Genomic DNA, 12,465 nt, shown 5'->3' on the forward strand with positions numbered 1-12,465 from the left:
TGCCAACTTTGCCCTGCAAGTGAGAAGGAAGTGTGTCGGTGAGTGTGGTGCAGTATATTTGGGTGACATGGCTGTCATGGTTGAATAGCTGGCAGTGTGTGCAAACTGTGAAATGCAGGGGTGAGCCTCTCAGCAGTGCAGAGTCAGGGCGAGGTGAAAATTTGACTCTTAAATATGAGCTGTGTTTCCTAGGAAATGTTGGTAGGTGAGTGAAAGGAATATGGTGAATTGAACAATGTCTGCACCTAATGGTCAGTTGTAAGGACATAGCATTTGAAGATGAATTCACTGACCTTAACTACTCGCATGAGGTCATTAAACTTTTTTGTGACAATGCAACCAGGTCCTTGAGGCAACACTGTTCACATTGACCTTTATGGCTATCTGCTCCTGTTCTTTTCAAAATGCTTGTCTGGAGGGCCTGCTGGCCCCCTGTGGAAAGAGGATTTCTCTGCTCCTGTCCACCTACTGCACCAGGGTCTTGATTGCTGCATTAGAAAATCTGGGAGCCCATTATCAGCCATGTTGCACCATTTCCACTGTTCCTGTAAGTCAGACATTTTTCTACAATGACTTCCAGCATCTTCTGCAGCTAGAATGCACCTTGCCTTTGAGAGGTGCAGGCTGGTTTTAAGCAGTGAAGGCTAGGTTTTAAGTGGTGCTAGCTTCACACGGGCTTGGGCCCGCTGCTTAGCCGTGCAGCCACTGAACAATGTATTTGGTGCTGGGCTGCATGCAATCATTTAAATTAAAGGCAGCACGAAGTTAATGAAATGGCCTGTATTATTTGGAATAGGTGCAAGTTAATCACGCATCTCAATCTCCACGTCTGTTTTCAGGAGCAATTGAATTTTTAGCCCGAGGCTGTAGTTACTAATCAGTCCCAGATATCTATTATATTTGTTGCAGCAATTAGTTAAGAAAAATAAAATCATCAACTAATCCTAATTTCTGTAGAAATGTAATAGAAATCAAACTAATGCAAAATCCATTTCAGCTTTTGAAAAAGTGCCAATCATTTCAAAGAATTAATGCAGGCATCTACTAGAAAACTCAACACAACAAAAAATGCATAATTAGGTGGTCTGTTTTCAGGAAAATGAAAGTATAATTCCAGTGATGATTCTAGTGAGAAAATGTTTCATGAACATGTAAGATGTTCTTCTATTCATTATTTTACAACACCAGCAACAAGCTATATTTACATACCTTTAATGTAGAAAAAATGTCCCAAGGTAGTCACAGAGGCATAATAAAAGAAGATGCTGAGTCAAAGAAGATGGTGCAATGGGTGAACAAAAGTTTTCTCCAAGGGCTTTTTTTTTAGGAGGGTTTTAAAGGAGAAGAGGGATATGTAGAGAAGGCAATAAATTTAGGGAGGGAATTTCTTTAAAATAGTGTTAATGCTTTCATTTAAATAGTGGAAAATGGAAAGAGACAAAAAGGTGTCCTTCAAGGATTCAACTGCTAAAATAGCTGACAGTAAATACTGTGATAATTTTGTTTATTCTAGAATGATGGTATTGAAAAAAGTGCTCTTGTGCAGCATATGTTTGAGAAAAGGTTCCATGGTTCAGATGCTGCTGATGGTTTGCTATTCGAGCGTTTACTGTGAGCTACAATCCGGTGAGGAGGGTTTGAATAGCTCCCCCTTTTCCCTCTCCTCATTTGACCGCAACCGGTTTTTTTGTTTAAAAAGGGATATACTTGCACATTTAGTGAGTGTTTAACTGTTTACATGCTATGAACATAAAAGACACTATCAGACAGGTTTTCTTGAGTTTTCTTTTAAAGAACAGAGGATAGTTTTTATTGCACTTAACCCAGCCTAAGCAAAATAATGAAACACTTTGAATTATCACACACACACACACACACAGATTACAGAGTGTGGGAGGATAGGTTAAATAAATTAAGGCCCAGTAAAATTAAAGGGATACACGGCTCTTGAAAAGTGGTAACTTTGATGGCTTCAGGCTGAATTTGATGATCCTGCTACATTGAGGCAATTTAAGGATGTAGCCAGACAACACAGCCAGCACTGGGTTGAGTTCTACATAAAACTCGCTGCAGCACCTGGATGTCAAAATCAGCAACCAGGGTTAAAAAACTTGTAAGTTGGGTGGCAAAAGAGAGAGAGAGAAGAAACCCACTCAGGGTCTTGTTCCTTTAGCATTTCAGCTACTTGTCCAGGTCTGCAGAGTAAACAGGTACTTAAAACACACCAAGTGTTGGCTTGTCACATGATCTTCCCTCTCCAATTGCCCAGTGATCCAAAGAAGGTCATGGCCTGTGTATTCCAATTGTAACGTGATTGGATCATGGGTGGGGATTCATCACTCAGCCAGGATCCCATTGTCCAAGTGATTTTGTCTAATGGTTTGTCTCTGCCCAGTTGAGTATCCAGGTGATTGTCTGGATACTTTGCTAATGGGATAGGAGATGTTATATTATTATAATGATATAATACCTTGTGCTTATTTATTATGCAAGATACAAGAAACCAGTTGCTCATAAGGGATTGGGTAAACATGTTGTGGGTTCAATTTTTAAGAGAAGGCACATGAGAACAGTTATACATAGGTATAAGAAGGCATTAGAGCTATGTGTATGCTCTGCTTAAAGCAAAAGTGAAATTAAAGCTGGATCACATGACACATTTCCCTTCTAGTGATGTCATGCTGATATCGCTTAAAGACATATTAAAACATTCCCCTTTCTTTTTAAAGATATTTCCCCCCTTCCCAAGAAGGATTACTACTTACAATACATGTTCATGTGTAGTTCCCATTACACAAGTGCATAGAACTGATAAATCTATGAACCTCTCAAGTGTAAAGATAATCTGCTGGTATGCCCAAATCTTGTGATGGTAACCTTGTCAGGAGGTTTCTTTAATTGCTCACAGACAATCTATGGGATTGTTATTCTTGGATATTGTTCCTGGTTGCATTTGGTATCTTGCCTTTGTGTGTAATGATTTCACAGGACCTTGGCCGAAATATCCTTGTCACCTCAGCTGGTTGCCACATACCTTCTGTGGGATCCTAGATGCGAACTTGTACCAACTGTAAATTTGGCAATTCTGTACCTGCATTTTTATCATGTACGTTGGTCATCTTCTCTTGTAGTTTTAAAAGTTTCTCTCTATTTTCTGAGAGAGTAGAATGGGTAAGAGTAGGTAAATTGGTATGCACTGTGTCTGCCAAATATGGGCTCTGCTGGTGACGGAATAGTTGTACTTAAAGATGACGTTCTCAGATGTGAGATTGCAGTATATGGGTCTTGCTTGGTCTGTCTATTTTTAAGAATGAGGGTTTTCGCTGTGTGAATCATTTGTTCAGCTAGGCTGTTAGATCTAGGGTAATGAGGAGAAAAAGTAATATGATCGATATTCCATCGCTCACACATTTACTGAAATTGCTTACCAATAAATTGCAGTTATCCATAATGATCTCTCTAGACACACCAAATAAACTGAAAATAGCACTTAGAGTGTCTGTGACAGCTATTCTAAATGTATTGTGCAATTTTCGAATAATGGAGTACTTGGTAATGTAGTCGATGATGATGAAGTCTGTGCCATGGACATTAAAGAGGTCGGATATGATTTTGGACCAAGGATGGGTAAGAACTACATGTGAAATGAGTGGTTCTTTGTGCTATTTTGGCATATGCTCTTGACATGCCTCACACTTCTTGACCATGACATCGATAACATTATTCATACCCGGCAAATAGACTGTCTCTCTTGTGAGTCTTCTTGTCCGATCATGGCCCATGTGTGAGTAATGAAATTGTTGAAGGATATCAGGTCACAAAGATTTTGGCATGATGACCTGCCTTCCTTTAAAAATAACTCGCTGGGAGATGCCCAGCTCTACCAGTTAGGCCAAAATAGTGTCACGTGTTCATGGACATGCGGAATTGTATCAAGCCATTCTTCGATGATGGTTTTCCACAGTTTTTGTTATGTACTATCTTTCGCCGTGTCTTCTTGTAGCTGCTGGTATTTGCATTGTGCAAGATGCACCAGATCAACTTGGAAAACATCTTCAAGCTCGATGTCAACGTAGTCAACTTGTAGATCTAAGGATATACCTTCTGTTTTCACTGGGTTAGGCAATCTTCTAAATGTACTTGATGTGCTCATCAGGTTACCTGGCTTGTATCTAAACTCACAGTCATAACCTTGAATCTTTATCAACAGAAGTTGCAATCTTGGCAGTGCATTGGTCAATGGTTTTTGCCAAGCCATCTCCAGTAGCTTGTGGCTGGTCTCTATCACAAATCTTATTGCTAAATAGGTATATATGAAAATGCCTAATTCTAAACACTAAAGCTAATGATTCCTGCTCAAGGTTGCATTACAAACAGAAATTTTGAAGCAAATGTAATCCGTTTGCTGTTTTGTAGCATGAATGCTCCCAGATCTTTCTGTGAGGCATTTATCTCCAGGGTAGTTGTTTCCCTAGGATCGTAAAGTTACAATGTTGATGCTTCTGATATTTCAGTGCTTCCAAGAGATATTGGTGCCACGGGAAAGACACATCCTTTCTCAACATCTCCCTTAGCGATGACGATTTCTGAGTGAAATGGGAATGTATGGGGTCAAGAAATGAAAGAGACCTAGATATCTTTTGAGGATTGTCCTTACCTTGAGGCATTGGCCTCAATATAACATCTTTTACTTTATTTCTATTGGGATATATGCCAGCAATGGAATAAATAGAGCTGAAGAAATTGATCTGCTGCATGTTGATGTCACATTTCAGAATATTCAACACCAATCTTTCATTAAGAATATGGAATCAATAAGTTCAGATTGTGGTCATGTTCTTGCTTTGTTTTGCCCACAGCAGCTATTTCATCTGCCATATAGATGTATCCTGGTACAATGCATGTAATGCATCCAAGTCGGCTTGAAAGTGATCCTGACTAACAGATAGCCTGAAAGGACATTGTTGAAAAGAGTATTGTCCGAATGGGGTACAAATTGTAGTAAGCTCTTGGGGCTTCTTCAGGAGATGTACTGACTAGTAACCATGCTTGACTTCAAGCTTCGACAAGAATTTTGCACCTGCGAATCTCAGATTTAACTGTTCTAATGTGGGTATTTTGTAAGGACAACATGTCAAAGCTGATTTTAAATGTCGTGTGTTGAGGCATACTCTCAATGATCCATCCTTGTTTAGTATGTGGTTGAGCTGCACCAATCTGTGTGCTCTTCTAATGATTCTGTCTTTCTATATTTTGTCTAATTCAAACTTCAATTTGTCTTGTATATGGATGCTGCACTTACGTGGTGGATTAATTGATGGACTTGCATTCTCCTGCAAGTGTAATATTATAGCTCCCTTCAAACCAGCAATTTAGGCGAAACATTCAGGGTATTTCAATGCTAGGTCATGAACTGAGGTGACAGGAGTAGTTTCTGTGGTTGACCTGCTTTGTGATATCTGATTGATTCCATGGACTGTTACAAGCATGGTCATGATATGCCACAATCGCTGGGTTATTACTTTCCATGATGTAGAACATCTGTGGCACCCAGGGGTATAGATTGTACTTGCACTCCAGGATCATGGATCCTGCACATTGAATTAGTGAATCGCTGTACACTGAAAGTTTTAAAGTAGTAGGTTTCATCATGGCCTTTGAAGTCTATGGATACATGACTTTTCGAATTCAAATAGGTAATGTGTGGGCACTTGCTCCTGTGTCAGTCTTGGCCAAAAACAAATAGTTACCAACTTTTTTAGGGCAGATAACTTGAATCTTGGCAAAAACTTAGATGGTATGATGGCACTTACGTTTTGAATGAGATTGACGGTGTGAAGCATCTGTCCACCAATTCTCTTCTCATTGTGCGCATCATCATCATTTTCTGGTTTGTAAGTCACCTCATGTATATGTTTCTGACAGGGTACTGGATGGTATTTCTTATTGTTGGAAGGGACCCATTGTGTACGGTCTGTTTGGAGCAGTGCATTGCTCTTTGTAGCTGCATCAGCCTTTACTCTAGTACATTGCCATTGCCATTGGCCCTTTCTGCCATGTGCCTTACAGAATTAATGAAAAGCGGGGAATTTCCTTGGTGCATGCAGAAGTCCACACCTTCCGCATGTCTTACTAGGTTTATGTGTCCTAGTGAGTGCGCCAATAATTGGGATTGTACTTAGGACCTGTAAGCTTTGTCAACCTGCGAAGATTGCTTCGTATTTATATCCATCCTTGGTCGGTCTTCAATGCTATACGTTTTGGGCTTATCTAGCAGATCTTTCTGGAACACTTCCATGGAAGTGAATTCATTCACCAACTCAACAATCCTGTCTGCTAGTTCTGCGTTAGAAAAGTCACAGTATATACCCTTTTCTCTGCATCTGCTGACGAAGTGGTCTATAGATCCAGTAGGCTGTTATTGAAATGAAATGAACTCTAGGTGATGAATACAGAAGCTTTAACTTGATTCTGAACCATTCTTCCAATGTAGTCCATATCTTTTGGAGATCCTCCAGCTCTTCTTCTGTTAATCCTGACATGTTCAGCCTGTGTTGATCTTCATTCCCAATTGCTAGGTGAATTTTTATGGCTTGCCTGTCTGGTTCAGACACACCTGAATCAAAAAACCATGGGCAGAATTTTTAGCTCAGCATGCGGCCTTGCACCCGACCTGCTCGAATGTACAATAGTGTAACATCGGGTGAGCGTCCCAACATCATCATGTGTTCAAATGATATTTCAGTCGGCAGGCAGCGCAAAAGTTTGAAGCACACCCGACGACAATTAAGAGGGCAATTTAGCCCATTAAAGTTCCAACTGTCTCCGATTTTTCATGGTCCATCCAACCTTATGGTTGGCGGACGGTCAATTCTACCAGGTGGACTTTGCATTTTTGATGAAACCTCTTCCAAAGGCGGAATGAGGTTTTCATTACTAAATTTTTAAAAAATGAAAAAGTATGGACAGAATTTTCATTATGTATATGTTCAGATGACTGATTCTGATGTGTGGACATTTTTTTCCGGATTTTAATATCTTTATTTATTGGTTTCAAATTCTTTAGCTCCCTGAGGCAGCTTCTGCCTTCAGGGAGCTTTCATTTTGCGCTCCCCCGTGCCTGTACTCCTTCCGCCCCCACCCTGGCAGCGCTGAGCATTTCCGCGTGCGTTTCATGCTGGCTTGCCATTAATTGACCAGCCAGCATGAAATTGCGGTCAGTGGCCAATTGTGGTCAGCAGTCTGTTCCCTGGCCACTCCCGGGCCCGCCAATCTTGCCTACACGCCAACCTAAAAATCCTGCCTCATAACTCTGTACTCTGTTTAAACATTTTGAATTCAGTTAGTAGGTCAGCTGCATCCCAATTCAAACTGGGGAAGTTTGTGGACATTGTGACAATATCCCTTTGACCTTCCGTCTTCTATAGTACCTGGGATGAGTGTTGCTATAGCTGCTTTCACACACTTTTCAAAAGTTTTGGCCACAAAGACAAGTGGGGGTGGGAATGAACCACAGAGTAATGATGTCTTTGCTTTTTATTCAATTTACTTTTCAGCAGCTCTGAAAGCCACCCGTCATGATCGCAAATTCTCTAGCCCAGTTTTTTGGTTATTTTTTATTTTTCAGACTCTCCCTGGCTAGTTACTGATCCGACCCACACTCTGGTCAATTGTCTCTCCTGACTGAGCTAACTTGGTGCTGGTCCTGTCAACACACTGGCCAACTCATGGAACTGACAGGCTATGCACTACAACTTCACCATGAGGGATCTGTCTGTTTACCACTTTTATTTTTGAGCACTAGCTCGGTGCTGTGTCTTCAAAGTTTTCCTTTGCAGTCACAATGCTGCGTTTTCAACAGTGTCTGACATTGTGGGCCGAATTCTCCCATTCTGCCCGTGATGGGTTTCGCAGTGGGCGGGAGCAGAGAATCCAGCTAGAGGCAAAACATTGGAAACCTGCCGTCATAAAAACAGGTCGCAATTCTCCTGACAGTGTTTTCATGGTATGTCGGCTATCCCACCACTAGTGTCATGAACCTCATTTTCATTCATTAGCATGTCTTGAATGCTTATTAAAACAGCTGTTCACTGGAATCTTATCAGGCCTTCTAATCTTCCATCACGCCAGCGGGAAATTACGTCAGCGTCAAACCTGTTTGAAAAGGGGTGACTTGCACAAGTTGAACCTCAGTTCGTTGGTAACTTCGAGGTGAGTGGAACATAACTGCACTACCGCTCCACCGGTCTTGTTGCGATGAACGGCACTCTGCTGGGGCTGTGGAGTTGAACTTCTCCTTCTTTTGGCTTTCATTGTCCCGAGGAACACTACTGTGCTGTGGTACTCATGCAGGCCTCCACTTCCAGAGACTAGCACTTCAACCGGGGATGAGCTGTGAGGGGAGGGGTCAGGCTGACAAACATGAGGGGGTCAACAGGGAGGGAAGGCTGTGGAATTACAGTCAGAGGAAGGGCGAACACGAGGGGGGCCTTTCTGGTGTTACCCTCTAACCTTTAGCTGCTGCCAGAGTAAACAGGAGTCTGCTTAGAAAGAAAGGTGGAATACCTCCTTGTGGTGAAAGTCACTTAAAGCCAATGGCTTCATTAACACTGTTAAAGGGTTACTCTGAACTCAGTGGCTACATATCACAGTCACTGAGTCTCAAGTCTAACACATAGGAATATAGAATTTGGGAATGCAGGCAATAATGAAGGAGGCACAGCTGTATTATATATGGCATTCGATCAATGAAGGGTTGTCATGTGTTTACCAGCTATGACACTCCTAATGGGACAAAGGGCATCCATTCACTAAACATGAGCAACTGATTGGTGATTAATAGGCCACATCAGAGATTGTACCACAGAGCTAGGTTGGGTCAATCATCTCACTGAAACTTTAGCATCCCACGCAGGGCTGAAGACGCTACATATCTGCAATGCCATCTTGGTCACCTCGATGTATGTGCTAGTGTCGCAGGGACATTAGCCACAATTCAAGTAGGGCAGGAAAAGCCAAGGGCCCTTACAGTCTCCAAAGTGTCATCTCTGAGTTTTGCTTCCTTGCCCCTTGAATCCTTAATGTCTTCAATGCCTCCTTTCAGAGAGAAGGCAAAAGCAGGTATTGATCCAGGGCTCAATGCTGCCTTTGTCAGAGTCCTAATGCAGTGGAGGAGGTGAAGGGGGTAGAGGCGACTCTGTGCGAAGCTCCAGCAGGAGGAACATGGTCAAGCGAAGCCACAGCATGAACAGCAGGGTCAGGAGGAGAGACCCAGACAACTAGGCCTAGAGTTTATCATCCAAGAGTATGCGGGAGGCAATGCCATGCACGTCTGCGCTTGTCCTGAGATCTGGTATGTCACATTCTTTGTGAAGACCTGACATCATGTGGAGTTGGAGGGTATCCCCTGTCAGTGGTTTTGATGGTCACTGCAGCACTCAATTTCTTGGCCTCTAGTTCTTTCCAAAGATCAACAAGTGACCTGTGTGGCATCTCTCAGTCCGCAACATATCGATGCATTAAGGAAGTCACAGATGCCCTTTTCAGAGAGGCCAGTCATTATGTTAGGTTTGCTCTGGATGAAGATAGCCAGGCTGCAAGATTCACCAGCTTCGCCACCATCTGAGGCTTCCCAAGGGTGCAAGGTGCAATAGGCTGCACTCATGTAGCTATACGGACGGCATGGCAACAAGATCTAGTGTTTATAAACCACAAGGGCTATCAGTCCATCAATGTATAACTGGTGTGTGATCACCAGAAGCACATACTGCACAGTTGTGCACAGTACCCTGGGAGTTGTCATGACTCCTACATCCTGAGTCACCCCCAGGCACCTGAGATTTTCGAGGAGCCATTACATTTTTAAAAAATTCATTCACGGGCTGCACTAGCTGGGCCAGCATTTATTGCCCATCCCTAGTTGTCCTTGAGAAGGTGATGGTGAGCTGCCTTCTTGAACTGCTGCAGTCCATGTGGTACAGGTACACCCACAGTGCTGTTAGAAAGCGAGTTCCAGGATTTTGACCCAGCGACAGTGGAGGAATGGCAATATATTTCTAAGTCAGGATGGCGAGTGATTTGGAGGGGTATTTCCAGGTGGTGGTGTTCCCATATATCTGCCGCCCTTGTCTTCTAGGTGGTAGTGGTTGTGGGTTTGGAAGGTCCTGTCGAGGGAGCCTTGGCGAATTCCTGCAGTGCATCTTGTAGATGGTACACATTACTGCTACTGTTCGTTGGTGGTGGAGAAAGTGAATGTTTGTGGATGTGATGCCAATCAAGTGAGCTGCTTTGTCCTGGACGGTGTCAAGCTTCTTGAGTGTTGTGAGAGCTGCACTCATCCAGGCAGGTATTCCATCACACTCCTGATTTGTGCCTTGGACAGGCTTTGGGGAGTCGGGAGGTGACTTACTTGTAGCACAATTCCTAGCCTCTGACCTGCTCTTGTAGCCAAAGTATTTACATGGCTAGTCCAGTTGAGTTTCTGGTCAATGATAACTCCCAAGGATATTAATAGTAGGGGATTCAGTGATGGTAATGCCATTGAACATCAAGGGGCGATGGTTGGATTCTCTGTTGCTGGAGATAATCATTGCCTGACACTTGCGTGGTGCGATTGTTACTTGTCACTTGTCAGCCCAAGCCTGGATATTGTCCAGGTCTTGCTGCGTTTGGACAGGGACTGCTTCAGTATCTGTGGAGTCGCAAATGGTGAACATTGTGCAATCATCAGCGAACATCCCCACTTCTGACCTTATGATGGAAGGAAGGTCATTGATGAAGCAGCTAAAGATGTTTGGGGTGAGGACACTACCCTGAGAAACTCCTGCTGTAGTGTCCTGGAGCTGAGATGATTGACCTCCAACAACCACAACCATCTTCCTTTGTCCTAGGTAGGACTCCAATCAGTGGTGAGTTTTCCCTCTGATTCTCATTGACTCCAGTTTTACTCAGGCTCCTTGATATCACACTCAGTCAAATGGTGGCTTGATGTCAAGGGCAGTCACTCTCACCTCACCTTGGGAGTTCAGCTGTTTTATCCATGTTTGAACCAAGGCTGCCTTGAGACCAGTAGCTAAACAGCCTTGGCAGAATCCAAACTCATCAATGAGCAGGTTATTGCTAAACATGTGCCGCTTGATAGCACTGTTGATGACCCCCGTCCCTTACTTTACTGATGATCGAGAGTAGACTGATGAGGCGGTAAATTGACTGGGTTAGATTTGTCCTGCTTTTTGTGTACAGGGCATACTTGGGCAATTTTCTACATAGCCGAATAGATGCCAGTGTTGGAGCTGTACTGGAACAGCTTGGCTATGGGCGCAGCAAGTTCTGGAGCACAAGCCTTCAGTGCTATTGCCGGAATGTTGTCAGGTCTCATAGTCTTTGCAGTATCCAGTGCCTTCAGGTTTACTAGATTGATACCTGGGATGGATGGGTTGTCTTATGAGGAAAGGTTGGACAGACTGGGCTTGTTCCCACTGGAGAGTGAGGGGTGTTTTTATTGAAGTATATAATATGTTGAACGGCATTGACAAGGTGGACGTCGAAAAGATGCAGAACTAGGGCGCACTGTTTTAAAATTAGGGGTTGCCCTTTTAGGACAGCCTTTGCAATATCCAGTGCCTTCAGCCATTTCTTGATATCACGTGGAGTGAATTGAATTGGCTGAAGGCTGGCATCTGTGATGCTGGGGACCTCCAGAGAAGGCCGAGGTGGATCATCCACTCAGCACTTATGGCTGAAGATTGTGGCAAATGCTTTCAGCTTTACCTTTTGCACTGATGTGCTGGGCTCCCCCATCATTGAGTATGGGGATATTTGTGGAGCCTCCTCCTCCAGTGAGTTTTTAATTGTCCACCACCATTCATGACTGGATGTGGCATGAATGCAGAGTTTAGATCTGATCCATTGGTTGTGGGATCACTTAGCTTTGTCTATCACTTGCTGTAGTCCTGTGTTTTGGCTTCACCAGTTTGACACCTTTTTAGGCATGCCTGGTGCTGCTCCTTGCATGCCCTCCTGCACTCTTCATTGAATCAGGGTTGATTCCCTGGCTTGATGGTAATGGTACTGGGAGTGGGGAATATGCTAGGCCATGAGGTTACAGATCGGTCAGTAGTGGCGCTACCAAGCCAGTCTTGGTGATGGATATTGAAGTCCCCCACCCAGAGTGTATTTTGCACCTTTGCCATCCTCAGTCCTTCCTCCAAGTGGTGTTCAATATGAAGGAGCACTGATTCATCAGCTGAGGGAGGGCAACAGGAGGTTTCCTTTCCCTTGTTTGACCTGATGCCATGAAGTCTCAAGGCGTCCAGATCGATGTGGAAGACTCCCATAGCAACTCCCTCCCAATTGTATACCTCTGCCACGATGGTGGTGTCTGGGACGTAATCTGTAATTCTGTGAGTATGACTATGTCAGGCTGTTGCTTGACTAGTCTGTGAGACAGCTCTCCCAACTTTGGCA

The 12,465-nt window shown here is 43.4% G+C and overlaps 1 protein-coding gene across 1 annotated transcript in view; it reads right to left on the reverse strand.

The window, feature by feature from the left end:
• The window catches only part of myo3a (myosin IIIA), a 611,422-nt gene that overhangs the window by 475,834 nt on the left and 123,123 nt on the right, over window positions 1-12,465 (reverse strand). The gene's annotated exons all lie outside the window — the stretch shown is intronic.

This window comes from Carcharodon carcharias, chromosome 3 (assembly GCF_017639515.1).
Source record: "Carcharodon carcharias isolate sCarCar2 chromosome 3, sCarCar2.pri, whole genome shotgun sequence".
In the NCBI taxonomy this organism is placed as follows: domain Eukaryota; kingdom Metazoa; phylum Chordata; class Chondrichthyes; order Lamniformes; family Lamnidae; genus Carcharodon; species Carcharodon carcharias.